The sequence below is a fragment of the Prionailurus bengalensis genome, chromosome B4, assembly GCF_016509475.1.
Source record: "Prionailurus bengalensis isolate Pbe53 chromosome B4, Fcat_Pben_1.1_paternal_pri, whole genome shotgun sequence".
Classification (NCBI taxonomy): domain Eukaryota; kingdom Metazoa; phylum Chordata; class Mammalia; order Carnivora; family Felidae; genus Prionailurus; species Prionailurus bengalensis.
In genome coordinates this window covers 97,470,405-97,495,891 of record NC_057358.1, presented here as the reverse complement: position 1 = coordinate 97,495,891, position 25,487 = coordinate 97,470,405, and the positions used below count along the sequence as shown (strand labels likewise).

General features: G+C 37.2%; 1 non-coding gene across 1 annotated transcript; it reads right to left on the bottom strand.

Moving 5' to 3' along the window:
• Window positions 1–405: 405 nt before the first annotated feature.
• Window positions 406–512, bottom strand: LOC122474106. The gene has a single exon (XR_006294798.1). It is a non-coding gene; the product is annotated as a U6 spliceosomal RNA (small nuclear RNA).
• Between the last annotated feature and the right edge of the window lie 24,975 nt (window positions 513–25,487).

Below are 25,487 nucleotides of genomic sequence, written 5' to 3'. Positions count from 1 at the left end.
AACAAGCTTTTATTAAATTAAATGGAATGTTTTGTTGTTAATCATCATATAGTTGTGTTCAAGTAAATAATGCAATATATAGCTTAGTTAAAATTACCCTATAAAGACAGCATTTTGTGAGGAAGTTTGCCTATTCTTACCCATGAGAATAACAATTTTGAGTGACATAAATAACATAATTTTAAGGAACAAAAATTCATCCTATTGAAGCATTAAAATCCCAGATTTAGTGAAAATGACAAAAGGATTTGTATCTGAATCTGAAATAAAAATATTTTAAGAGATATCCACTCCCAGTTTATCCTTATTGGAGATTTGATGATGACCATTATCCAACATGACTAAGAAAACAGTATTAGTGACTAGTGTCCTTGGCTTTCCCAACTCTTAATATTTCTTTTTTTTTTTAATACAGAACACTTCACGAATTTGCGTGTCATCCTTGCACAGGGGCCGTGCTAATCTTCTCTATATCATTCCAATTGTAGTATATGTGCAGCTGAAGCGAGCACCAAACTCTTAATATTTCTGATCACATGGCAGCTTTCCCTATTTCCATCCTACTGGGGTATCACAGTCCCACTTATAGGCCCTCAGTATGGCTACGTACATTGTGTGTGTGTATATACATATTTCTATAGTGAGAATGTCTAATATATATGTAATAGGTACCCACAGGAAAAGGAGAAAATGAACGGTGCAGAAGTATCTGACAAGAAAGTAACCGAAAGTTTTCTAAAACCAACAAGTCGTTAAGCTACAGATCTAAGTTCTAAAAAAACCAAATTAGATATATAAAAAAGAAAGAATGAAAAACAAAACCATATGTAGACACATCATAAGACTACTGTTAAAAAACATGACAAAGGGAAAATCTTAATAGTAAATGGTGTATTATTTACCACCAAATCAATGAGTACTTCCAAAGGAATGATCATTTGATTCACAACTAACTTCTTAACAAAAGCAGTATAAGCTCAAAGACAGTAGGCTGGTATTTTCAAACTGTTGAATGAGAAGAACAAGAACTGCCATCTTAAAATTGTATGCCCGTAAAATAGTTTTCAAAAATGAAGGTGACATAAACATATTTATAGATAAAATTTTTGAATGTTCACCAAATCAAATTTTTGAATGAGGGGATTTTTAAATCAGAAGAATGATCCTAGATAAAAACTTCTGGATTTAAGAAGGAATAATAAACATTGAAAGTATGTCTAAAATATACTAATATAATATATGGTAAAATATTATCTAAACAGGTATAAAACATATATTAAAAGAATTAAAGTTCACAGCAATAATAGCTGTGCTATGATGGAACATGGTAAATGGATTTAAATTGTGCTAAGTTCTAGAAAGAAAAGTGTAATTAATATTGAACATATAATTAAATGATGAATGTCGCTATCTCTGACTAAAGCTTAGTCAAAAGTACCATGCTTGTTATGCTATGCTATGTGAATTATCCTAAGTAAGGTTCAAAAAAGGGTGAGAAAAAAGAACATAGAATGTTTACTTATCAAAGAAAATATGAGGTCCTTATAAATTTCCATGAGACCAGGCAAATTCTTAGGAGAACAAGGTAAGACAGTTTCCAAAATTGCACTCAAAATGAAATCTCCACATCTACTAATTTAGCAGTTAACTCAAGTATCCACCTAGTCATATTTAGGGAATAAACTAATATTTCTGGGGTAATAAAAATATATTAATTCAAATTCAGGGAAAGGAATTAAATAGAATTCCCTTTTAACAAATGTTTATGGGTACAAATGCTATCCAGTATGCACATTTGCTTAAACTAGAAGAACAATTAGAAATGTAGAACTAAGCTGTAAGAATTGAAAACAACAACAACAACAACAATCCAATGCTTTTATAATCCAGGATTCACTTTATGCAGGTTAAAATAAACAAATGTGCAGATCAAAAAGTTATGTGTATAATTTAATTTTATTGCTCAGAGTTACTTGTGTCCTGAAAGGCATAAATACCAAAAGTAATGGTGATTTTGCCCTTATCCTCTGTTATCTGGGAAGTAGATGCCATGTTGAGTGAGTACTTGACAGGTTGCTGGATTTGTTGGTGCCTAGAGAAGTAGTTTGCTTCCCCCAGGCTTATTGCTGGTAAACGGGCGCCAATCAATCTCTTTTCTCTATTTTACCATCACTTTTTATCACACAGGAGGCTTACAATCGACTTTTCTATTAATTTTTTTTTGAAAATTTTCTTCTCTGTAAACACTTAAAAGCGTACTTTTTTTTTTATCTTTGCTTATTTACTTCTCTTCCATCCCACAGCATTTTCTCTTAGCACTTCAACTCAGAAATCAAAAATGTTATTTTGTACACCTAGCATGATATTTAGAAACCTAAAAATCTAAGAACATTCCAAAAAGTACTGCAGTACTATGCTCTTTACTTGGCTCTTCTAGCTTTACTTACTCATCAATGCATTATTTCCCAGTAAAACATTGAATACTGTGCCAATTAATGAGAGTTTGAGAGGAAAATAAATGTACAAGAGTTTATACTTCCACGTATTTTTCCATTCAAATTTAAAGCATGGAGGGAATCCATGGTTTTCAATGATGCTGCTATTACTCAAAATACTGTTGAAAAGTTTATCTTATAAATTCTAAAAAGGCTATTTTGAGGGGCACCTGGTGGCTCATTCAGTTGGGCATCCAACTCTTGATTTCAGCTTGGGTAATGAATGATCTCATGGTTTGTGGGATCAAGTCCCACATCAGCTGCGCTGACAGCATGGAACATGCTTGGAATTCTTTCTCTCCCGCTCTCTCTCTCAAAATAAATAAATTAACTTAAAAAAATCAGTATTAAAAATAAATAAAAAGGCCATTTTGATATGAGCATGAAACTGGATAATTTTTCAAGTTACACATTTGTGTTTTCCTCTTTCCCCCTATCTCTTCTCAAGCAATTAGGAAACTATTTTTTTTTTTTTTGAATGTAGCAGAATCTAATTTGAAGTAGTCTTCAAAGGGTGCCTGGGTGGCTCAGTTAAGCATCCAACTTTGGCCCAGGTCATGATCTTGTGGTCTGTGAGTTCCAGCCCCGCATCGGGTTCTGTGCTGACAGGTCAGAGCCTGGAGCCTGCTTTGGGTTCTGTGTCTCCCTCTCTCTCTATGCCCCTCCCCTGCTCTCTCTCTCTCTCTCTCTCTCTCTCTCTCAAAAATGAATAAACATTAAAAAGAAGAAGAAGAAGAAGAAGAAGAAGAAGGTCTTTAAGACTTCATTCCCCAGATACTATGGAAAGCAGAGTGGAGTTTCCTAAAAATACTAATTAAAAATAAAACTACAGGGATGCCTGGGCGGCTCAGTCGGTTAAGCATCTGACTTCAGCTCAGGTCATGATCTCACGGCTTGTGGGTTTGAGTCCTGCGTTGGGCTCTGTGCTGACAGCTCAGAGCCTGGAGCCTGCTTCAGATTATGTGTATCCCTCTCTCTCTGCCCCTCCCCACTCATGCTCTGTCTGTCTCTCTCTCTCAAAAATAAATAAACATTAAAAAAATAAAACCACAATACCATCCAATAATCCCCACTTCCCACTTCAAAGTAATTTTACAAAGGAACTGAAATCAGGATTTTAAAGAGATATTAGCACTCTTATGAACATCGCAACATTAGTCACAAAAGTCAAAATGTAGAAACAAATGTCCATTGACAGATGAATGGATAAAGGAAATGTGTTATATACATACAATAGAATACTATTTAGCCTCAGAAAAGAAGGAAATTCTGCACTATGAGACAACATTGATGAACCTTGAGAACATTACACTAAGTGAAATAAGCCAGTCACAGAAAAACTAATACTGCATGACTCCACTTATATGAGGTATCTAAAATAGTCAAATTCATAGAATCAAAGAGTGGCATATATGTTTCCAGAAGACTAATCAACAGGCTAAAGTTCCCATGAAGCAAGATGAATAAATTCTAGAAATCTGCTATAATATAGTGTACCTATAGTCAATAGTAATATATTACACACTTAAAGGTTTGTTAAGAAATCAGATGTCATGTCAAATTCTTCCCACAATTAAATTAATTAAATTAAATTAAATCATTTAACTTATAGACATTAAAAAAATAAAAAAGACTTCATTTCCACCTCCACCAGGAAATCCTAACCCTATTGAAGGGAATAGAGTTTGAATGGAGACTTTCTTCAGGCCAGAAACTTATTTTAAATTCCAATGAGCTGGAAAGAGTAAAAAGTTTGATGATTGCAGGAGAAACAGCATTTGGTTCTTTGATTCTGGTGGCTCTCCAAGGGAGGAAGCAGCATCTCAGAGGAAATGACCAACCAGCACATCTAAGAGAGAAGAGTAGGTTGATAAGCCAAGGTTACCAAAGTCATACAGTTTTCTCTACCCACAGCTTGAATGAAAACAGCAGAGTAAGTATACCTGAGGGCACCATGACAGGGAACATCATTTGTCTATCTCAGTGGTAACCACACTGAGCCAGGAGAGGACACCCCGATTACATTTGCATTTGGTAAAATCTCAATAATTTGGCCCATTGTTACAGAAGGAGAAAATTCAAGTATCACAAGTTTTCAAATTTCTGTCTGTTAGGATGTAGGGTTGGAGGCAAAATTCATCTGACTAATTAAAAACAAAAATGTGACATTTCTTGAATGACTATGAAACTACTACAAACCTAAAACTTTTAGTTTTATTTCTAATCAAAGGAAATGATTCAGACTTCTGTTCAGTTAAATAAGCTAATATTTAGAATGGGGCTGTATCTTTTAATATGTCAGATACACTTCCAGAAGAGCAATTAAGGATAGTGGTACTAGATTGTTTTTGTAGTGGTCTTCATTTATTTTGTCTTTCCCTATCCATTTCCTCGAATAGTCCCTTTCCATATGAACTCTGGGTTTGGTTCATATGACTAGTTTTGGCCAATGAGATCTGGGAAAGCAGACTCGAAAAATGTTTATACTTAGGGATTTGTCCTCCTGTGCTCTTCATTTGAAACCTGGGGCTGCCATGTGATACCTGGGCTTAGCCTGCTGGCGAATATGAGACCACTTTGAGCAGAGGGATGCCAACCCATAGGAGGCCTACCCACATCTATTAGACATACGTGTGCCCACCTTACATCATTCAGCCTAGTTTTCCCAGACTAGAAAAACTGATGAAACTGGAAAAGCTATCCAGCAAAACCACAGAAAATGAGATAATACATTATAGCTCTTTCAAGTCACTATATCTTGGAGTAGTACGTATGCCACAAAACTAATTGATGCAGTATTCCATAGTTACTAAAGAGGATGGCTAATTATCGCTAATGCTCCCTTTCATTCTAAACATCCATGTTTGGATGGTAAATTATATGACCACCATAATTAAAAAATAAGCACCAATATCCCAAGGTGCAATCAAAAGCAATTTGTTATATATGGAGTTTGAGAGATACCTGTATAAAACCCCTCTTTTCTTCATGAGTTAGGAACTAATTAAGAGATGGATGCAGAAAGAAGACAGATGAAATTAACATATCAGCTTTGTCATTGGCAAATGCTATTTTAGAAAATGCAGTTTATGAATTTGGAAACACTTGACTGGCTAACCCATCACCTCAGAATTAAATTTACCCACCCTGTCTGAAATAGAGTAGAAAAACTGCAGAATCATAGGGCTATAGAATAAGTCCAAATAAAAGAGGGCATATATGGGCCATGTTTGTAGTTTGCCATTAACTAATAATTAATCTACTTCGGTGCATTAGTGGTCCAGGTAAAGAAAATAAGAATTATTATAAGTAAAGTTCCTTTGTGTGTGCTGCTGGCATAAGTGAACATTTGATTAAGTTACATGTTATATATTCTTGAAAAGACATCTCCTTATAAGGACTGGAGCACTAGAAAATACTCTGAAGTTATTAATGAAAACCGACAGACTTTGTAAAAGCAGGTCACATAGAGGTATCCTTCATGCTGCAGTTGCTTGTGTATTTATCTTACCTTGACAACCATTATTCTTGCCCACGTAAGATTGGCTAGTCTGGCTCTTTGCCCACTCCATGCTACTTGCTTGAACTTTGATGACTCTGAACTTTATGGCCTTGCCATAATCCAATGTAATTGCAAAACTCTATGTGTGTCAAACCATTGGAATACCAGATAATCAATTTCCAAATCTTTTGTTATGGAAGGAAGGAAAAATGGAAGGAAGGGAAGGAGGGAGGGGGAAGGAAGGAAGAGAGAGAAGGAAAGAAAAAGAAAGAGAAAGAAAGAAGAAAAAAGAAAGAAAGAGAAAGAAAGAAAGAAAGAAAGAAAGAAAGAAAGAAAGAAAGAAAGAAAGAAAGAAAGAAAAAATCTCAAGCTTGAATATCAAGCCCCTCAAGCTTCTGCTCTGTTTAGTTTAGTGTCATATCCAGCCTTGTAACACAAGAATCTTTACAGGAATTCTAAAGACCATCTTAGAATTCTGCTTAATATAATCATTTAAATACATTTAAATACAAAATACGTAGACAAAAATATGATTAGGTAAAGATATACAATGCTGTTAGAGATTTTCAGAGTATAATTTAAATATTTTAGTAACTGGGATCGGATTACAGTGATGAGAATCAAACATAGAGAAAAAGTGACAAAGTTAAACAGTTTTCATTAGTAAACTCAATGGAAAAAATTAAGTATGGTATAGTATTCATAGGTGTCAAGGATAATTTTGGATTTTGGACTTCAAAACTGGGTATTATTGAGTGCAGGGGATTAACTACTAGTCAATAGAACATGGCAAATGTAAAAGGATTCTGTGTAAATAATTAAGGTCCAGGTTTATTGTGAACTAATCAAGAGATGGAGCTCCTGCATGGTCTTAGTCAGTCAGGTGGAAACCCTTAAAGAAAAGACTTGATTAGGTGAAAGCCCTTCAAAGGACTCAATCAGGTGAAAGCCCTTAAAAGAAGCCAGAGACTCTCCTTGTGGTGAGGGATTCTGTTGGAGAAGTTTATCTTCAAGTGATTGTGTGCAGCCTCAAGGATCCAAGAGAGAACTTCAGGCAACAGGCAGCACTAAGTCGGGGTCCATAGTGACACCGCTGTAAGGAAACAAATTCTACCAACAACTCAAAGAAACTTTCCAGTGGATTATTTCCCAGTCAAGTCTCCAGATGAAGGTATAACCTGAAAAAACCTCATTTATAGACTTTGGGACACACCAAGCAGAGGACCCGGCTAAGCTGTGCCTGGACACCTGAGCCACAGAAATGGTGAGATAGTGCATGTGTGCTGATTTATGCTGCTAAATTGTAGTAATTTGTTATGCAGCAATAGGAAAATAATATAATGGTATTTTCATATTCATGAGTTAGTCTGAATAACTCAGGTTTTGTTATAGAAACAACCCTCAATTTCAAGAGCTATCAAATTTCAAGTTTATTTCTTGCTCAAATTCAGCAGGCCACAGGTTCTGGTGTCCATTCAGTGATTTTAGCCTTAGATGGGAGTAAAGTCAATTCATCCGTTACCATAAAATGAATATATATGGATACAGAAATAGTAGGATAGTAGCTCTGGATGTTGAGAATAAGTTCCTTTCAGATCACTTACATTTCTCAAGGAAATTAGAAGCAAGTAAAATAAGAATACAGTGAAGAGTAGGTGTGAAATAGTCCTCTCAGAGAGTAAGAGCGTAAATTGCCTTGGGAAATGCTGCAGGATTGCCAGGACCTTAAAAGGAATCACCTGCGGTTTGTGGTAACACATTTAAAGTGAGGCCAGTGTATATTTCTCTTAAAAGTTTTCTCTAGCCATTTTTAGCTGGTTGGGAGAAGAGGTGGTAGATGCAAATCCTATATTTAACAATATCTGAGGTTGTTCTTGGAAAGAATGATAAGAAAAGAGAAAAGAGAATTGAGGTACATGAGATGAAGTGATTTTAATGATGCAAACTGAAATCAATTGGCTAAAAAGGCAAATGAGAACATGAAGGGGCTAATGGATGTGAAAATGAGGGATATCAGTGGATAAGAGACACTATTAGGGTTAGGGAACTATTGGATTACAGGTTTAAGAAATACTAAACTGGAATTATAAGAAGCAGTGCCCAAAGATTGGAATACTTGAAAGTGAGACTTACAAAAGGTGTACAATTATTGCTGATGCCAGATTTGATAGCACGGATGTGGTAGCTAACGGAATGGACTGAAAGACAAAGTTATTTGAAGCAAGCAAGTCAACTGGATCATAATGCAACATCTATAATGCAAGGAATCATCAAGGATGCTGTCAGGAGTAGTGGCTGAGAGAGGGTGATATAAATGACAAGCAGTAGCTATTGGGTGATAAATTGCAACACTGAGGGCTTATATACAACATAATCTGATGACATGTACTTTAAAGACTTGAGCTGTTCGGTTTCAATTGTTCAAAACAATTAATCTGTTTTTAATTTTTGAAGTTTTTTTTTCATCTGGCCTGAAAACGGCAATGAATTCACATAACATACTTTATCTCATGGTTCAGTTTCATGTGAGGTATCGGAGGAACAGAAGTCCCTACATGAGACAGTTCCCAGAGAATCTGGGACCTCAGGGTTCTCACCAGAAATATTCTGACTTCTGTCACTTCTCAGCTGCTGCTGCATTGGTTTTGCAGCCGTGGAAGGTGTACACTTACCAGTAATCCTGTTCTAGTTCAGAGCCATTATTTCTTCTTTAAGATTTCAAAAGGTTCCTAATGATCCCTGCCTCCACTTTTACTCTCTACCCTTCTATCTTCCACACTGTGGCCAGAAAGATATTTCCATATTGAAAATTTCAATTAATGACTTTCAGTTATCCCCCCAAAGAAAATAAAATTAATTTCCAGTTCCTTATATTTGCATTGATTAGTACTCTAAGCTTTTGATATTCTGACATGACCTCCTTCTCTGTTCACTCTTTCCTCACTCAGCACTTAGCCCTAATACCAGTTTTCTGAATGTCATCGTCTTTCCTGCCAAAGTGCCTTTTCACTTCTATTATTCCTGCCTAGAATTCTGAGTTACCTCTAACTCATAAGATAACTGTGCAATTAAAGAAAAGGGTGGGGGGGTGGCACCTCTACATTAATGTAGCCCTTTGGAAACATGACTTGGCCTAGCAATGATTTGAGAATTCAGAAAAGGTAATCCCTTACTTTGGGTAGAGCCAGTTGCTGAGGGGTCCGAGGTGTGTTACAGTGGGAGTGATTGCTTTAGATACATGAAGTAGGTGGAGCCCATTGTCCTTAGAGACCTCAGAGGCAGCAATATAAAACTAACAAATTTGGTCTCCCTTTCATCACCATGCACTTCCAATTGTAAACATTAGCACTGGGAAAATATGTTCCCTAAAAATCCCTTTTTCATGTTTTAAACAATCATTGCAATTACTTTTTAGTTTAAATTTGCACACATATATTTATAAGTTCTATATTTAATTACATATAATATGTAAATATACACTTTGTATATGCATATGTATATATAAGTATATAACCAATATTTATGTGTGTATATATTTTATAATACATAAATATTTAATATATAAATATGTATGCATATTTATATGTGTAAACACATATATTTATGTGTTATACACACACACACACACACACACACAAGTGTGCTTGTGTTTGTAAACACTGATGTCTAAGAGCCAGCTTTTAAAATATTTACAATGGTAATATAAGCAAGTGACCTAACTTTGTTTGTTTATCTGTAAAATGAGGTTATCATATTCCTCATAACATTTTGTGTGTTAAGTGAGGTAAAATATGCACAGCATTAGTAGGGCATTTAGCACATTGAAAGTGATATTAATGTTTACTATTACAATGATAACCAGACTCCAAAAGTATCACCAGGCCTTAGGGCTATAGAACTGAAAAAGGAGTCTCTCAAGAAAGAAAGGAGGAAAGAAGGAAAGGAAAGAAAATCTACCTTCCTATGGGGTGCCTGGGTGACTCAGTCAATTGAGTGTCCAACTTCGGCTCAGTTCATGATCTCGTGGTTCATGAGTTTGAGCCCAACATCGGGCTCTGTACTGACAGCTCAGAGCCTGCAGCCTGCTTCAGATTCTGTGTCTCCCTCTCTCTCTGCCCTCCCTCTGCTTGAGCTCTATCTCTCAATACTAAATAAAAACACTTAAAAATTTTATTTTTAAAAAATCTGCCTTTCTAAAATAGGTGTTTACATGTAAGCAAGTAACAACACAGTGTGACTAAGTGTTTGAGTAAGAGTATATATATGCATGTACAATAGTAGCTACAAAGAGAGATGTATCATTTCTTCCCAAGACGTGTCAGGGGGTATTTTCCAAAGGTGATAACTCATACAGGTTATGAAGAGTGAGTGTGAACTCAAAGCCAGCATCAGGATATCAGAGCTGTGCCTCCATGTACATTGGTAAGTATTAATCACCACACAAGGGTATCTGGCAATGTTGACATATTACCATATGGTCGAAATTGGCACATGCTCTGGCAAGTTGTACGTCCTCGTGCTGGCATTATTCACCAAAGAGGAAGAGATACCATTTATAATTTGCAAGAAAAAATGCTTTATGATATTCAATGGCACCACAAGGATGGAGAAGCTATTTAGGAATTACAGTCAGGAAAAAAGAATTAAGTAGTACTGAAGTAAACATGACACATCCAGAAAACTGTGATGAAAACATAGCCTGTGTTTGATCAGAGATCTAGAATATAGAATACTTCATGGGGAAAGCAATGAGAACTCAGAAATTCAACCATTATCAGAAAAGTTTTGGAGAAGCACTGAGTGGTTTTAAACAAAAACTGATGAGACATATTTTCAATTTGAAAGATTTCTCTGTCTGAAATGTGTAGTATAGAGGGAAAGAAAATATTGCTAGAGGCAAGGAGATTCATTATGAGGCTATTGAGCTGATGAAAAAAAAGAAGGAGGAAGAAAGGAAAGCAAGTTCAGACAAAAGCAGTGCTCCTAGTCAACCACCTCATTCAGCTTCAAGATCACCGAAGCATGGGCTCCTGGGTGGCTCAGTTGGTTAAGCATCTGACTTCAACTCAGGTCATGATCTCACAGTTCTTGAGTGTGAGCCCCATGTAGGGCTCTGTGCTGTCAGCTCAGAGCCTGGAGCCTGCTTCAGATTCTGTGTCTCCCTCTCTCTCTGCCTCAACCCAGCTCAAGCACACACATGCATGTGCATGTGTGTGCGCTCTCTCTCTCTCTCTCTCTCTCTCTCTCTCAAAATTAAACATTAGGGAAAAAAAAAAGATTACCAAAGCAGGATTTAAGGGAAGTCCACAGAATTCTGAATGTTTCTGGTGGGAGCATTTGTCTCCCAGAATAAACCAGAAATGTCCCCATATACTATTGGGTAGCCTGTGACTGCTTTCAACCAATACAATATGGCAAAAGTAATGCTATTTCAATTCTGGCCCCATCGTTTAATAAGAGGACCAATAGTTTCCATTTTACTACTCTTAGAAAATTATCATCATGGAAGAAATCCGACTGCCTTCCGGCCACTTTGCTCTGAGATAGTGGAAGGTGTCCGTGTAAAGAGAGTGATGCAGGCCAGCCCAGGTACCAGTGAAGAAGCCATTTTAGACATTTCAGCACTATCAAATGCCAAGTGGAGATTTGAGGCCCTAGAAAATTGACCCAGTTGAGCTATCTAAAATCTCTCTAGTTGTTTGAGCTACCTCAGCTGATGCTGCAAACATCATGCAGCAAAGAAAAGGCACCACTCCCTGAATTCCTGACCTCACAGTTGTGAGTATAATGAACTAGTTATGAAGTCACTAAAATACATCTATTGCTCAGCAACAATAGATAATTGAAACAATTCATTGATTTGTCCATTTGTTTATTATTTTTCTACCTTCTTCTATTGAAAGTTTCATCACTATCAGGACTTGCCTATTTTTCTCACTAATATTGACAACTCTTACAGAAATAGCTGGAACATAGTAGTAATTAATACATATTTCTTGAAGAAACAAATAAAATGGATTAAAAAGAGTACCAAAGCTCTCTTTAGAGGATTTATAGTACTTAGTTACTAACTGGATATAGCCGATGGGTAAAAGATATGGATGGCCTCCATCTGGGCCACTGGACTGATAGCTGTACCACTAGTAGAAACCAAGATAAGGAGAAAACTGGTTGGGGATTGTAAAGTGATAAATGTGGTATATATTGGAGTTCAACTATCAGGACATCTAGGGGGAAACATTAAGCTGTGAGTTTCAGGTAGAAATTTGGCTATCTACCAGTTGTATATTTGACACAAAATGAGTAGGATTTTAATAAAGAAATAATAGATACTATTTTCAAGTTACAAAAGAAAAAAATAGGAAGAATATTTGAAACTGAATGACATCTATTTGGTTTGATATATAAGGAGGCTCTCTGGAAATTAAGTTAAAACAGATTCAATGAAATAAGGCAAAACTACTCCAACCATAGTACATTGAGAAATTAACGCAAAATTAAGAATTAGAGTGATTGAGTATATACTACTCTTTCAAAAAACCGAAGACAGGTAAGAAAAATACAGAAGAATGAGTTCTAAAGGATTATATGATCCCACCATTTGGTATAAAACATAAGAGTTCATGAAAGAAAGAAGGAAAAATCAGACCTGAACCACTCCTAAACTAAATGAGGAAATTAACAATCTTGTGGCATCTCTTAATATTGAATAACCAAAAAGTCATGGGGGTAAGTGAGAGCATAATAGGCGCAAACTGTTAACTGCTTAGTAAAATTTAAAGCATCATTACCATTGATTTAAAAATACTATGTAATTGCTTAGAGAAATCTGTAATAAGTCCAAGATTTGCTTGATGTCTAGACTATAAAAAAATCTGATATAGGTAACAAAGAAAATAATAGTTACTTAAAAATAATTTCTCTTCAGACTTCAAATGAATTGTTACTAATAATAAAAAATCTAATAAAAATTCTATTTTTGAAAGCACTAAAAAGCAAGTATTAAAATTATTAAAGCATACTAGAGACTACTAAGTCAGGTTGGTGATTACACTGCTTTCTTCTAAAATAAGGCTATCTCATGAGTCACTCCATTATTCTGTCTAGAGACAGGAATATGCTTATATTATCCTGCTTTTACTAGATAAGCAAATGTAATTATAGTAATGTGTGTGTGTGTGTGTGTGTGTGTAGTCATATAGCATTAATGTTTTGGAGAATCAGGACCGTATCCTAAGCTTTATAATTTGGGAGGTATAATAGGTACTTTAAATTGTTCGGAAATATTTGTCACTTTTAATTAGTTCAATTTGATCTCAAACATTCATAGAATATTCAGTTCTTAAAGTTGCCCCATTTATAATAAAACAATCTTGAAAGATTTGGAGAATAGAAGATAAAAGAAATATTAGCTAATTCTCTACAATGCAAAAGAAAACAAGCTTGGGGGTGGGAAAGAAGAAAGAGAGAAATAAGTGTTGAGATGAAGGGGAGAAGATACGATATTTTCACCAGACAATTGGCCGGAAAATTAATCTCCAGGTTATGGTATCTTGGAATTCTGCAAGAAAGAGTATAATAGATTAAAATCAAAGATTTTCATCAGCTTCCCAGTCTTCCCTTAGAAGAAAATTGCTGGCATGCTAGTTCACTGGGCTAGATTTTCCTTTTTCTAGAAATTGTAATTTATGAATTATATCATGACTCATAGTGACATCTACTGTGGGCAAATGAGTGGGAAGTGATGGCCTATACCACACATACACATATAGTTCACTTTGAGACTATAATCTTGAAATATATATAATGCTCTCTCTGTGCCTTGATTTTATTATATATGCCAGCAGAGTAATGGTATCAGGCTTATGTAATCCAAAGGATGTTATAGGAATTGAATAAAACAAAGTGCTTAAAAAACCTTTTCATTTGGGGCGCCTGGGTGGCTCAGTTGGTTAAGCGTCCGACTTCGGCTTAGGTCATGATGTGACAGTCTGTGAGTTCGAGCCCCGCAACGGGCTCTGTGCTGACAGCTCAGAGCCTGGAGCCTGCTTCAGATTCTGTGTCTCCCTCTCTCTCTGCCCCTCCCCGACTCATGCTCTGTCTCTCTGTCTCTCTCTCTCAAAAATGAATAAATGTGAAAAAATTAAAAAAAAACTCTTCATTTATGATTACTTAATATTAATAAAATGAGGAAGGGAAAGAGAAGGGAAATGTTCTTTGCTATTCAGAACTTAAAATTCCTATGCTGCCCTTCTAAAACCCTCACCTCTAGGATATTGCCAGTTTTATTAAATGGCTCCTCAAACAAGTCACCTGAGAAAATTAAGATAGTTCAGAGTAGTCTCATTCTGATTTGCCATCATTTACCATTGCACTTAGTCTCACCTTTTTGAACTTTGCTGGGTCCAGACTTCCCTTGGCCAAGTAAAATAAGTTCGGTGTTCAGTAAGACAATGGATGTCTGAAGTGGAGCTAACTTAAGACAATCTTTCCACCAGAATCGATGTATATCACACTCCATTGGTCAGTGATTGGTTATGACAGGTAATGAGAAAGAAATCCCAAACTTTTCAGGAAGAAGTAAAAGGTGTATAAACCACACAATGCACAGATGGTGGTTAAATGAGGCTTTCAAAGTGCTAAAATACTGAGTAATTCTGACAGTACTGAGAAGACTGAGCTGCTCATCATTCATTTTTATGTGTGACACTCAACTTAACATGCACATCTATTTAACATAGATATAATTCAAAGTGTATATCCTCTCTTGTTAATTAGAATGACATATTACAAATTACTGTGGATGGAAAGTGTGCTGATTAAAATTTATCCAAGAAAAACTGTGTACAATTTTAAGAAATCACACAAACCATCAAGACACATCTTAACTTTGTAAATTTAAGTTTTATTATTTAAAAATTTGTTGTTTTACATTTACTTATTTTTGAGAGACAGAGACAGAGCACAAGTGGGGGAGGGGCAGAGAGAGAATGAGACACAGAATCTGAAGCAGCTCAAGGCTCTTAGAGAGCCCGACACAAGGCTCAAACTCACAAACTGTGAGATCATGACCTGAGCTGAAGTCGGATGCTTAAACAACTGAGCCACCCAGGCGCCTCTTTTATTATTAAAAGGAACTCAGTTTATGACATTTATCAAGTTAGATAAGGTTATCTTTTTCCTATCATTATGATGATTATATTTTCTAAACCTTTTAGAAAAAATAAGAATAAGAGGCCAGAAACTGGGTCAATGGATTGTTAAGGATTTTCTGATATACATTTTATTAACTATTACCTTAACCACATGCAAATTAAATACAGTTTAACCATTTTGGGGAAAGTTCTTCATTACCATCCTTGTAGTTGTCATAGAATAAAGACAAACCATGCATCATTTCCTCTTATATTAAAAAGTCATAACTTTTTTTCCATTTATATTGAAGAAAATATTGTGGAACATAACTATAGAAGTCACTTTAAGTATTAAAATACTATTGGCTAAAAGTCATACATGCTTTTGTACATGAGGCATATACAATATTCTGGTAACAGTAGACAAAGAAATGCCACATTTATTTTTTTAATTGAGATATAATTGACATATAACATTATTTAGTTTCAGGTGTATAACATAATGATTCAATGTATTTATATGTTGGGAAATGATAACCATAGTAAGTCAGCATTCATCATCTCATATAGTTATACGTTATTTTTCTTGTGATGAAAACTTTTAAGATCTATTCTCTTAGTAATTTTGAAATATTTTAATTCAGTGGTATTAACTATTGTCACTATACTGTAGATTATATACTGAGGACTTATTTCTTTTGATCACTTCTTCCATTTCACTACAGATGATAGTGGCCAAATTTCTTTTTTGTTGACCCTAAACTTTAGAATTACTCAAAATAGCTTTACAAAATTAAATAATACATTTTAAAATTTGTGGATGTTTTGTTTGCATTATTTATAGTTATAAATATTTTTATTTTTATTTTTTTTTTATTATTTTTTATTACTTTTGAGAGAGACAGAGACAGAATGTGAGTGGGTTGGGGCAGACAGAGAGGGAGACACAGAATCTGCAGCAGGCTCTAGGCTCTGAGCTGTCTGCACAGAGCCCGTTGCTGGGCTTGAACTCATGAGCTGCGAGATCATGACCTGAGCTGAAGTCAGAGGCTCAACCAGTTGAGCCACCCAGGTGCCCCTATAAATATTTTTTAAAATGGAAGCATAAAATTAAAATTGTCTTAGCTTTCAAAGCAATACGTTCTTTATAATAAACTTCCTCAGGGCACACCATGGGTGGCTCAGATGGTTGAGCGTCCGACACTTGACTTTAGCTCAGGTCATGATCCCAGGGTCATGGGATCAACTCCTGCATCAGGCTCTGTGCTGAGCGTGGAGTCTGTTTAAGATTCTCTCTCTCTCTCTCTCTCTCTCTCTCTCCCCCCCCCCGTGCCACTTTCCCCCACTCGCACTCTCTCTCTCTTAAATGAAAAATAAATAAGTAAGCTTCTTCAATTATAACCAGGGAAATCATAGAGAAATTTATTTTTATTTATTTTTTATTTATTTATTTTTCAATATAGGAAATTTATTGTCAAATTGGTTTCCATACAACACCCAGTGCTCATCCCAAAAGGAGCCCTCCTCAATACCCATCACCCACCCTCCACTCCCTCCCAACCCCCATCAACCCTCACTTTGTTCTCAGTTTTTAACAGTCTCTTATGCTTTGGCTCTCTCCTACTCTAACCTCTTTTTTTTTTTCCATCCCCTACCCCATGGGTTTCTGTTAAGCTTCTCAGGATCCACATAAGAGTGAAACCATATGGTATCTGTCTTTCTCTGTATGGCTGATTTCACTTAGCATAACACTCTCCAGTTCCATCCACATTGCTACAAAGGGCCATAGTTCATTCTTTCTCATTGCCATGTAGTACTCCATTGTGTATATAAACCACAGTTTCTTTATCCATTCATCATTTGATGGACATTTAGGCTCTTTCCATAATTTGGCTATGGTTGAGAGTGCTGCTATAAACATTGGGGTACAAGTGCCCCTATGCATCAGTACTCCTGTATCCCTTGGGTAAATTCTTAGCAGTGCTATTGCTGGGTCATAGGGTAAGTCTATTTTTAATTTTCTGAGGAACCTCCACACTGTTTTCCAGAGTGGCTGCACCAATTTGCATTCCCCTCAACAGTGCAAGAGGGTTCCCGTTTCTCCACATCCTCTCCAGCATCTATAGTCTCCTGATTTGTTCATTTTGGCCACTCTGACTGACGTGAGGTGATACCTGAGTGTGGTTTTGATTTGTATTTCCCTGATGAGGAGCGATGTTGAGCATCTTTTCATGTGCCTGTTGGCCATTCGGATGTCTTCTTTACAGAAGTGTCTATTCATGTTTTCTGCCCATTTCTTCACTGGGTTATTTGTTTTTCGGGTGTGGAGTTTGGTGAGCTCTTTATAGATTTTGGATACTAGCCCTTTATTTGATATGTCATTTGCAAATATCTTTTCCCATTCCGTTGGTTGCCTTTTAGTTTTGTTGGTTGTTTCCTTTTCTGTGCAGAAGCTTTTTCTCTTCATAAGGTCCCAGTAATTCATTTTTGCGTTTAATTCCCTTGCCTTTGGGGACGTGTCGAGTAAGAGATTGCTACGGCTGAGGTCAGAGAGGTCTTTTCCTGCTTTCTCCTCTAGGGTTTTGATGGTTTCCTGTCTCACATTCAGGTCCTTTATCCATTTTGAGTTTATTTTTGTGAATGGTGTGAGAAAGTGGTCTAGTTTCAACCTTCTGCATGTTGCTGTCCAGTTCTCCCAGCACCATTTGTTAAAGAGACTGTCTTTTTCCATTGGATGTTCTTTCCTGCTTTGTCAAAGATGAGTTGGCCATACGTTTGTGGGTCTAGTTCTGGGGTTTCTATTCTATTCCATTGGTATGTGTCTGTTTTTGTGCCAATACCATGCTATCTTGATGATGACAGCTTTGTAGTAGAGGCTAAAGTCTGGGATTGTGATGCCTCCTGCTTTGGTCTTCTTCTTCAAAATTCCTTTGGCTATTCGGGGCCTTTTGTGGTTCCATATGAATTTTAGGATTGCTTGTTCTAGTTTTGAGAAGAATGCTGGTGCAATTTTGATTGGGATTGCATTGAATGTGTAGATAGCTTTGGGTAGTATTGACATTTTGACAATATCTATTCTTCCAATCCATGAGCACGGAATGTCTTTCCATTTCTTTATATCTTCTTCAATTTCCTTCATAAGCTTTCTATACTTTTCAGCATACAGATCTTTTACATCTTTGGTTAGATTTATTCCTAGGTATTTTATTCTTCTTGGTGCAATTGTGAATGGGATCAGTTTCTTTATTTGTCTTTCTGTTGCTTCATTGTTAGTGTATAAGAATGCAACTGATTTCTGTACATTGATTTTGTATCCTGCTACTTTGCTAAATTCATGTATCAGTTCTAGCAGACTTTTGGTAGAGTCTATCGGGTTTTCCATGTATAATATCATGTCATCTGCAAAAAGCGAAAAACTTGACTTCATCTTTGCCAATTTTGATGCCTTTGATTTCCTTTTGTTGTCTGATTGCTGATGCTAGAACTTCCAACACTATGTTAAACAACAGCGGTGAGAGTGGGCATCCCTGTCGTGTTCCTGATCTCAGGGAAAAAGCTCTCAGTTTTTCCCCATTGAGGATGATGTTAGCTGTGGGCTTTTCATAAATGGCTTTTATGATGTTTAAGTATGTTCCTTCTATCCCAACTTTCTCAAGGGTTTTTATTAAGAAAGGGTGCTGGATTTTGTCAAATGCTTTTTCTGCATCGATTGACAGGATCACATGGTTCTTATCTTTTCTTTTATTAATGTGATGTATCACGTTGATTGATTTGCGAATGTTGAACCAGCCCTGCATCCCAGGAATGAATCCCACTTGATCATGGTGAATAATTCTTTTTATATGCTGTTGAATTCGATTTGCTAGTATCTTATGGAGAATTTTTGCATCCATATTCATCAGGGATATTGGCCTGTAGTTCTCTTTTTTTACTGGGTCTCTGTCTGGTTTGGGAATCAAAGGAATACTGGTTTCATAGAATGAGTCTGGAAGTTTTCCTTCCCTTTCTATTTCTTGGAATATCTTGAGAAGGATAGGTATTATCTCTGCTTTAAATGTCTGGTAGAACTCCCCGGGGAAGCCATCTTGTCCTGGACTCTTATTTGTTGGGAGATTTTTGATAACCGATTCAATTTCTTCACTGGTTATGGGTCTGTTCAAGCTTTCTATTTCCTCCTGATTGAGTTTTGGAAGGGTGTGGGTGTTTAGGAATTTTTCCATTTCTTCCAGGTTGTCCAATTTGTTGGCATATAATTTTTCATAGTATTCCCTGAAAATTGTTTGTATCTCTGAGGGATTGGTTGTAATAATTCCATTTTCATTCATGATTTTATCTATTTGGGTCATCTCCCTTTTCTTTTTGAGAAGCCTGGCTAGAGGTTTATCAATTTTGTTTATTTTTTCAAAAAACCAACTCTTGGTTTCGTTGATCTGCTCTACAGTTTTTTTTAGATTCTATATTGTTTATTTCTGCTCTGATCTTTATTATTTCTCTTTTTCTGCTGGGTTTAGGCTGCCTTTGCTGTTCTGCTTCTATTTCCTTTAGGTGTGCTGTTAGACTTTGTATTTGGCTTTTTTGTTTGTTTGTTGAGATAGGCTTGGATTGCAATTTATTTTCCTCTCAGGACTGCCTTTGCTGCGTCCCAAAGCGTTTGGATTGTTGTATTTTCATTTTCGTTTATTTCCATATATTTTTAAATTTCTTCTCTAATTGCCTGGTTGACCCACTCATTCGTTAGTAGGGTGTTCTTTAACCTCCATGCTTTTGCAGGTTTTCAAGACATTTTCCTGTGGTTCATTTGAAGCTTCATAGCATTGTGGTCTGAAAGTATGCATGGTATAATTTCAATTCTTGTATACTTATGAAGGGCTGTTTTGTGACCCAGTATATGGTCTATTTTGGAGAATGTTCCATGTGCACTCAAGAAGAAAGTATATTCTGTTGCTTTGGGATGCAGAGTTCTAAATATATCTGTCAAGTCCATCTGATCCAATGTATCATTCAGGGCCCTTGTTTCTTTATTGACCGTGTGTCTAGATGATCTATCCATTTCTGTAAGTGGAATGTTAAAGTCCCTGCAATTACCACATTCTTATCAATAAGGTTGCTTATGTTTGTGAGTAGTTGTTTTATATATCTGGGGGCTCCTGTATTCGGTGCCTAGACATTTATAATTGTTAGCTCTTCCTGATGGATAGACCCTGTAACTATTATATAATGTCCTTCTTCATCTCTTGTTACAGCCTTTCATTTAAAGTCTAGTTTGTCTGATATAAGTATGGCTACTCCAGCTTTCTTTTGGCTTCCAGTCGCATGATAAATAGTTCTCCATCCCCTCACTCTCAATCTAAAGGTGTCCTCAGGTCTAAAATGAGTCTCTTGTAGACAGCAAATAGATGGGTCTTGTTTTTTTATCCATTCTGATACCCTATGTCTTTTGGTTGGCACATTAAATCCATTTACATTCAGTGTTATTATAGAAAGATATGGGTTTAGAGTCATTGTGATGTCTGTATGTTTTATGCTTGTAGCGATGTCTCTGGTACTTTGTCTCACAGGATCACCCTTAGGATCTCTTGTAGGGCTGGTTTAGTGGTGACAAATTCCTTCAGTTTTTGTTTGTTTGGGAAGACCTTTATCTCTCCTTCTATTCTAAATGACAGACTTGCTGGGTAAAGGATTCTCAGCTGCATATTTTTTCTGTTCATCACATTGAAGATCTCGTGCCAATCTTTTCTGGCCTGCCAAGTTTCAAAAGAGAGATCAGTCACGAGTCTTATAGGTCTCCCTTTATAAGTTAGGGCACGTTTACCCCTTGCTGCTTTCAGAATTTTCTCTTTATCCTTGTATTTTGCCAGTTTCACTATGATATGTCGTGCAGAAGATCGATTCAAGTTACGTCTGAAGGGAGTTCTCTGTGCCTCTTGGATTTCAATGCCTTTTTCCTTCCCCAGTTCAGGGAAGTTCTCAGCTATTATTTCTTCAAGTACACCTTCAGCACCTTTCCCTCTCTCTTCCTCCTTTGGGATACCAATTATGCGTATATTATTTCTTTTTAGTGTATCACTTAGTTCTCTAATTTTCCCCTCATACTGGATTTTTTAATTTCTCTTCTTCTCAGCTTCCTCTTTTTCCATAATTTTATCTTCTAGTTCTCCTATTCTCTCCTCTGCCTCTTCAATCCGAGCCGTGGTCATTTCCATTTTATTTTGCATGTCGTTTAAAGCGTTTTTCAGTTCCTCCTGACTGTTCCTTAGTCCCTTGATCTCTGTAGCAAGAGATTCTCTGCTGTCCTCTATACTGTTTTCAAGCCCAGTGATTAATTTTATGACTATTATTCTAAATTCACTTTCTGTTATATTATTTAAACCCTTTTTGATCAGTTCATTAGCTGTTGTTATTTCCTGGAGATTCTATTGAGGGGAATTCTTCCGCTTGGTCATTTTGGATAGTCCCTGGAGTGGTGTGGACCTGCAGGGCACTTCCCCTGTGCTGTGGTGTATAATTGGAGTTGGTGGGCAGGGCCGCAGTCAGACCTGATGTCTGCCCCCAGCCCATTGCTGTGACCACAGTCAGACAGGTGTGTGCTTTCCCTTCCCCTCTCCTAGGGGCGGGATTCACTGTGGGGTGGCGTGGCCTGTCTGGGCTACTTGCACACTGCCAGGCTTGTGGTGCTGGGGATCTGGCGTATTAGCTGGGGTGGGTAGGCAAGGTGCACGGGTGCAGGAGGGGCAGGCTTAGCTCACTTCTCCTTTGGTGATCCACTTCAGGAGGGGCCCTGTGGCAGCTGTAGGGAGTTAGACCTGTTGCCGTAGGGGTGGCTCCGCAGAAGCACAGCGTTGGGTGTTTGCGCGGAGGGAGCAAGTTCCCTGGCAGGAACTGGTTCCCTTTGGGATTATGCTGGGGGATGGGTGAGGGAGATTGCGCTGGCTAGCGCCTTTGTTCCCCAAAAAACTGAGCTCTGTTGTCCGGTGGCCCAGCAACTCTCCCTCCCTTTGTCCTCCAGCCTTCCTGCTTTCCGAGCAGAGCTGTTAACTTATGACCTCCGAGATGCTAAGTCGCGCTTGCTGTTGGAACACACACCGTCCGGCCCCTCCGCTTTTGCCAGCCAGATTCGGGGGCTCTCCTTGGCCGGCGGGCTGCCCCTCTGCCCAGGCTCCCTCCCGCCAGTCCGTGCAGCACGCACCACCTCGCCGCCCTTCCTACCCTCTTCCGTGGGCCTCTCGTCTGCTCTTGGCTCCGGAGCCTCCATTCTGCTAGTCTTCTGGTGGTTTTCTGGGTTAGTTAGGCAGGTGTAGGTGGAATCTAAGTGATCAGCAGGACGCTCGGTGAGCCCAGCTTCCGCCTACCCCGCCATCTTCCTCAGGTCCTAATCATAGATGAAATTTAAAACATACTAGAGAATAAAACTAATATGACCAGCAAAACATTAAGATAGAAAGCAAGCAGAGCCAACATATCCAAGCTCAGTTAATTCTCTATATGCATTCCTGAAGTATTTGACTTGCCCCAAAAGGTGTATAGCAAATAAAATTATAATATTGATATGAGTGACAAAAAACTAGCTACATAAGTTATTTATATTGTTCTTATATATAATATATAAAAAATTATATATAGTATATTTTTTTCAACAGCTCTTGTACTTACTTCTTTCCATTACAATTCTAGTCTCCATTATCTCTCACATATACTTCTACAAAAAAATATTAAAGAATATTTATACTTTGAAAATACTTAAAATTTAAGGGCACCTGGGTGGCTCTGTTAGTTGAGCAATGACTTTGGCTCAGGTCATGATCTCACAGTTCATGGGTTTGAGCCCCACATCAGGCTCTCTGCTGACAGCTCAGGGCTCAGAGCCCTGAGCCTGCTTCAGATTCTGTGTCTCCCTCTCTCTCTGCCTGTCCCCTGCTCATGTGCACATTCTCCCTCTCTCTCAAAAATAAACATTAAATTTTTTTTAAAAAAGTAAAACTATCCATAATCCTATGACACCAATATCCGTATCTACAAATTTTAAAAATATAAATATAGTGTATATGAATTACCACTTAACTTCTATTTTAGGTAGCATTATTTTTTACACCTTTGTTGTTTTTATATCACTTTTAATGGCTTTCCATAGTTTTCAAATAGAGTCAGTCTTTACTTTCTCCTTTCTAATATTCATTCAGCAATCTTACACACACCCACACCCCTCCCACACACACACACGTGCACACATTTTCCCCCACTAAGTCATTCAAGAACTTGCCAGAGTCCTTGGAATAAAACTGATGAAAGTTCTTTTCAGTCTGTCTTCATTTTACTTTAACATGATAGCATCAGCTCCAGCCAATGAAGTTTCCATAAACAGATCTTTTACTATTTAAGGTCATGACTGTCTCTAACCCTTTATATTGTAACCTGATACCTGTTTTTCCATCTACTCAAGGCTTATGTTTCCATGCCAAACCTGAGACACAATATTAAAATTTTGGAATCAGCATGCACTCACTGAACTAGCTTCTTTCTGATCTCTCCTAAAATGTAGAACAGAACTTTATATATTCTCATTTAATTATACTTTGTTTTAAATTCTTGGGTTGTTTCAAATGTATGTGTATGTTGTCTTGAAATGTCTTTGGAATCTTAAAAGCTACGATATGTGAGAGGACTCTGCAACAATGGCAGAGTAGGAAGTACCAGGATTCTGTCTTCCCACCCAGGTAGTAATTACACTGGCAGGATCTGTTTGATCTAACTATTTCAGACTATGGAGCCTATTAACGACCTGTGCCTTCCAGGGGAAGGACTGGATAGTAAATTCGGTTAATTTTGGCAAGTTTCAACTCAGCTCCTCAGCAATTACCCATGTGTTCCCTCAGCTCCATGAAAGGGAACTATGTATGTGTGCTGGAGCATTTTTGTACACATCTTGTCAGAGTCTAGGTGGGCAACAAGAATCCTATCTTCCAGATAGCACAGAGCTGTGTCCTGGTCACTTACTTCTGCTTCTCATCACAGAGGTGCAGGCAGACAGGCAGGCACCCACTATTGTTACACTTCATTTACTTATCATGATCCCTGAAAAACACCATTCTACTTTCTGTCTCTATGGTTTTTACTATTCTAAGAAACTCATATAAATGGAATAATTTAGTATTTGCCTTTCTGTGATTGTTTTTTTCCCCTTATTATAATTTTCTCATGACTTATCCATGTTGTGGCATGTATTAGAATTTCCTTCACTTTTAACGTTGAATAACATTCCATTGTATGTGTGCCATGTTTTTCACCTGTGGTGGACATTTAAGCTTTATTTTTCTGGAGAATTTTTTCGGGCCAAACAGGAGCTTACTTAATTGTTCAACTGGGGGATCATCTGCCCAGCCTCTCTCAGAAGACCACAGCCAATGACATTCTGACACAATGCTATTGAAGGCTGGCTCCCTTGGCTCAAAGTAGAAACAACTCTGGTCCAGTTAGTGGTATAAATGTCCCCGTGGAATATTGCTAAAGCAAATCTCTAGCAAAAACCACACATTTGCTTGGCTTCTCCCCTTACTCTTCTTCTCCTGAAAGCTCTCTTAAATAAACCTGCCCATGTGTCACCTCTGTTCTACTTTGTCAGTGGCAAGAGCAGTACGTGTAAGCTATTCAACAAAAAAACCTAAAAAACCAGGATCATCAAATGAAGAACATAGAAGATGTCTGTGTAATTTAACACCTCTCATTTTGAGGATAATCAAGATATCAAAGGTCAAATTTGATAATATGGCCAATGCTTTAGAAATACCCGTTGTAAATTTATTTATAAAGTTCTTAACTTTGGGATTATTGTCCAAAATATTTCAGGTCTGGGAACACAGACTGAAACCATTCATAAAATCTTGCCTATTACAGAAGACAAGTCCAGATGGATGGCATAGGAGATAGCCATGGACCTGATGTTAACAATGTATTAATTTTATTATGAGTAGGTTGGCTGAAAAAGTAAAAGAAACTAGAAAAGCCTTATGGGCATATGGGAACATCAGGGTATCTCTCACAATGGTAAATGGTGTATTGCTGAAAGATAATTGCATAGTTCTTTCCAGTAACCTTTGCCAGAGAGTATTAAACAGAATACATCATGGCTATTTGGGCACATGAAATGGTGCAAAAGAAGAGCATGGGCTACAGTATTTTGGCAAGCATCCCACAAAGAAATTGATGAAAAAGTAGCTTCTTGTCTGGTATGCCAGCTCTTATAGCATGAAAATATCAAAGTGATACTAATGAGAAGACCAGCAGCTGTCAGACTTGGGAACAAGTTGGCACATGAAAAAAAAAAGTGAAAACCAGTTATTACTACTATCAGAGACTTGGAAT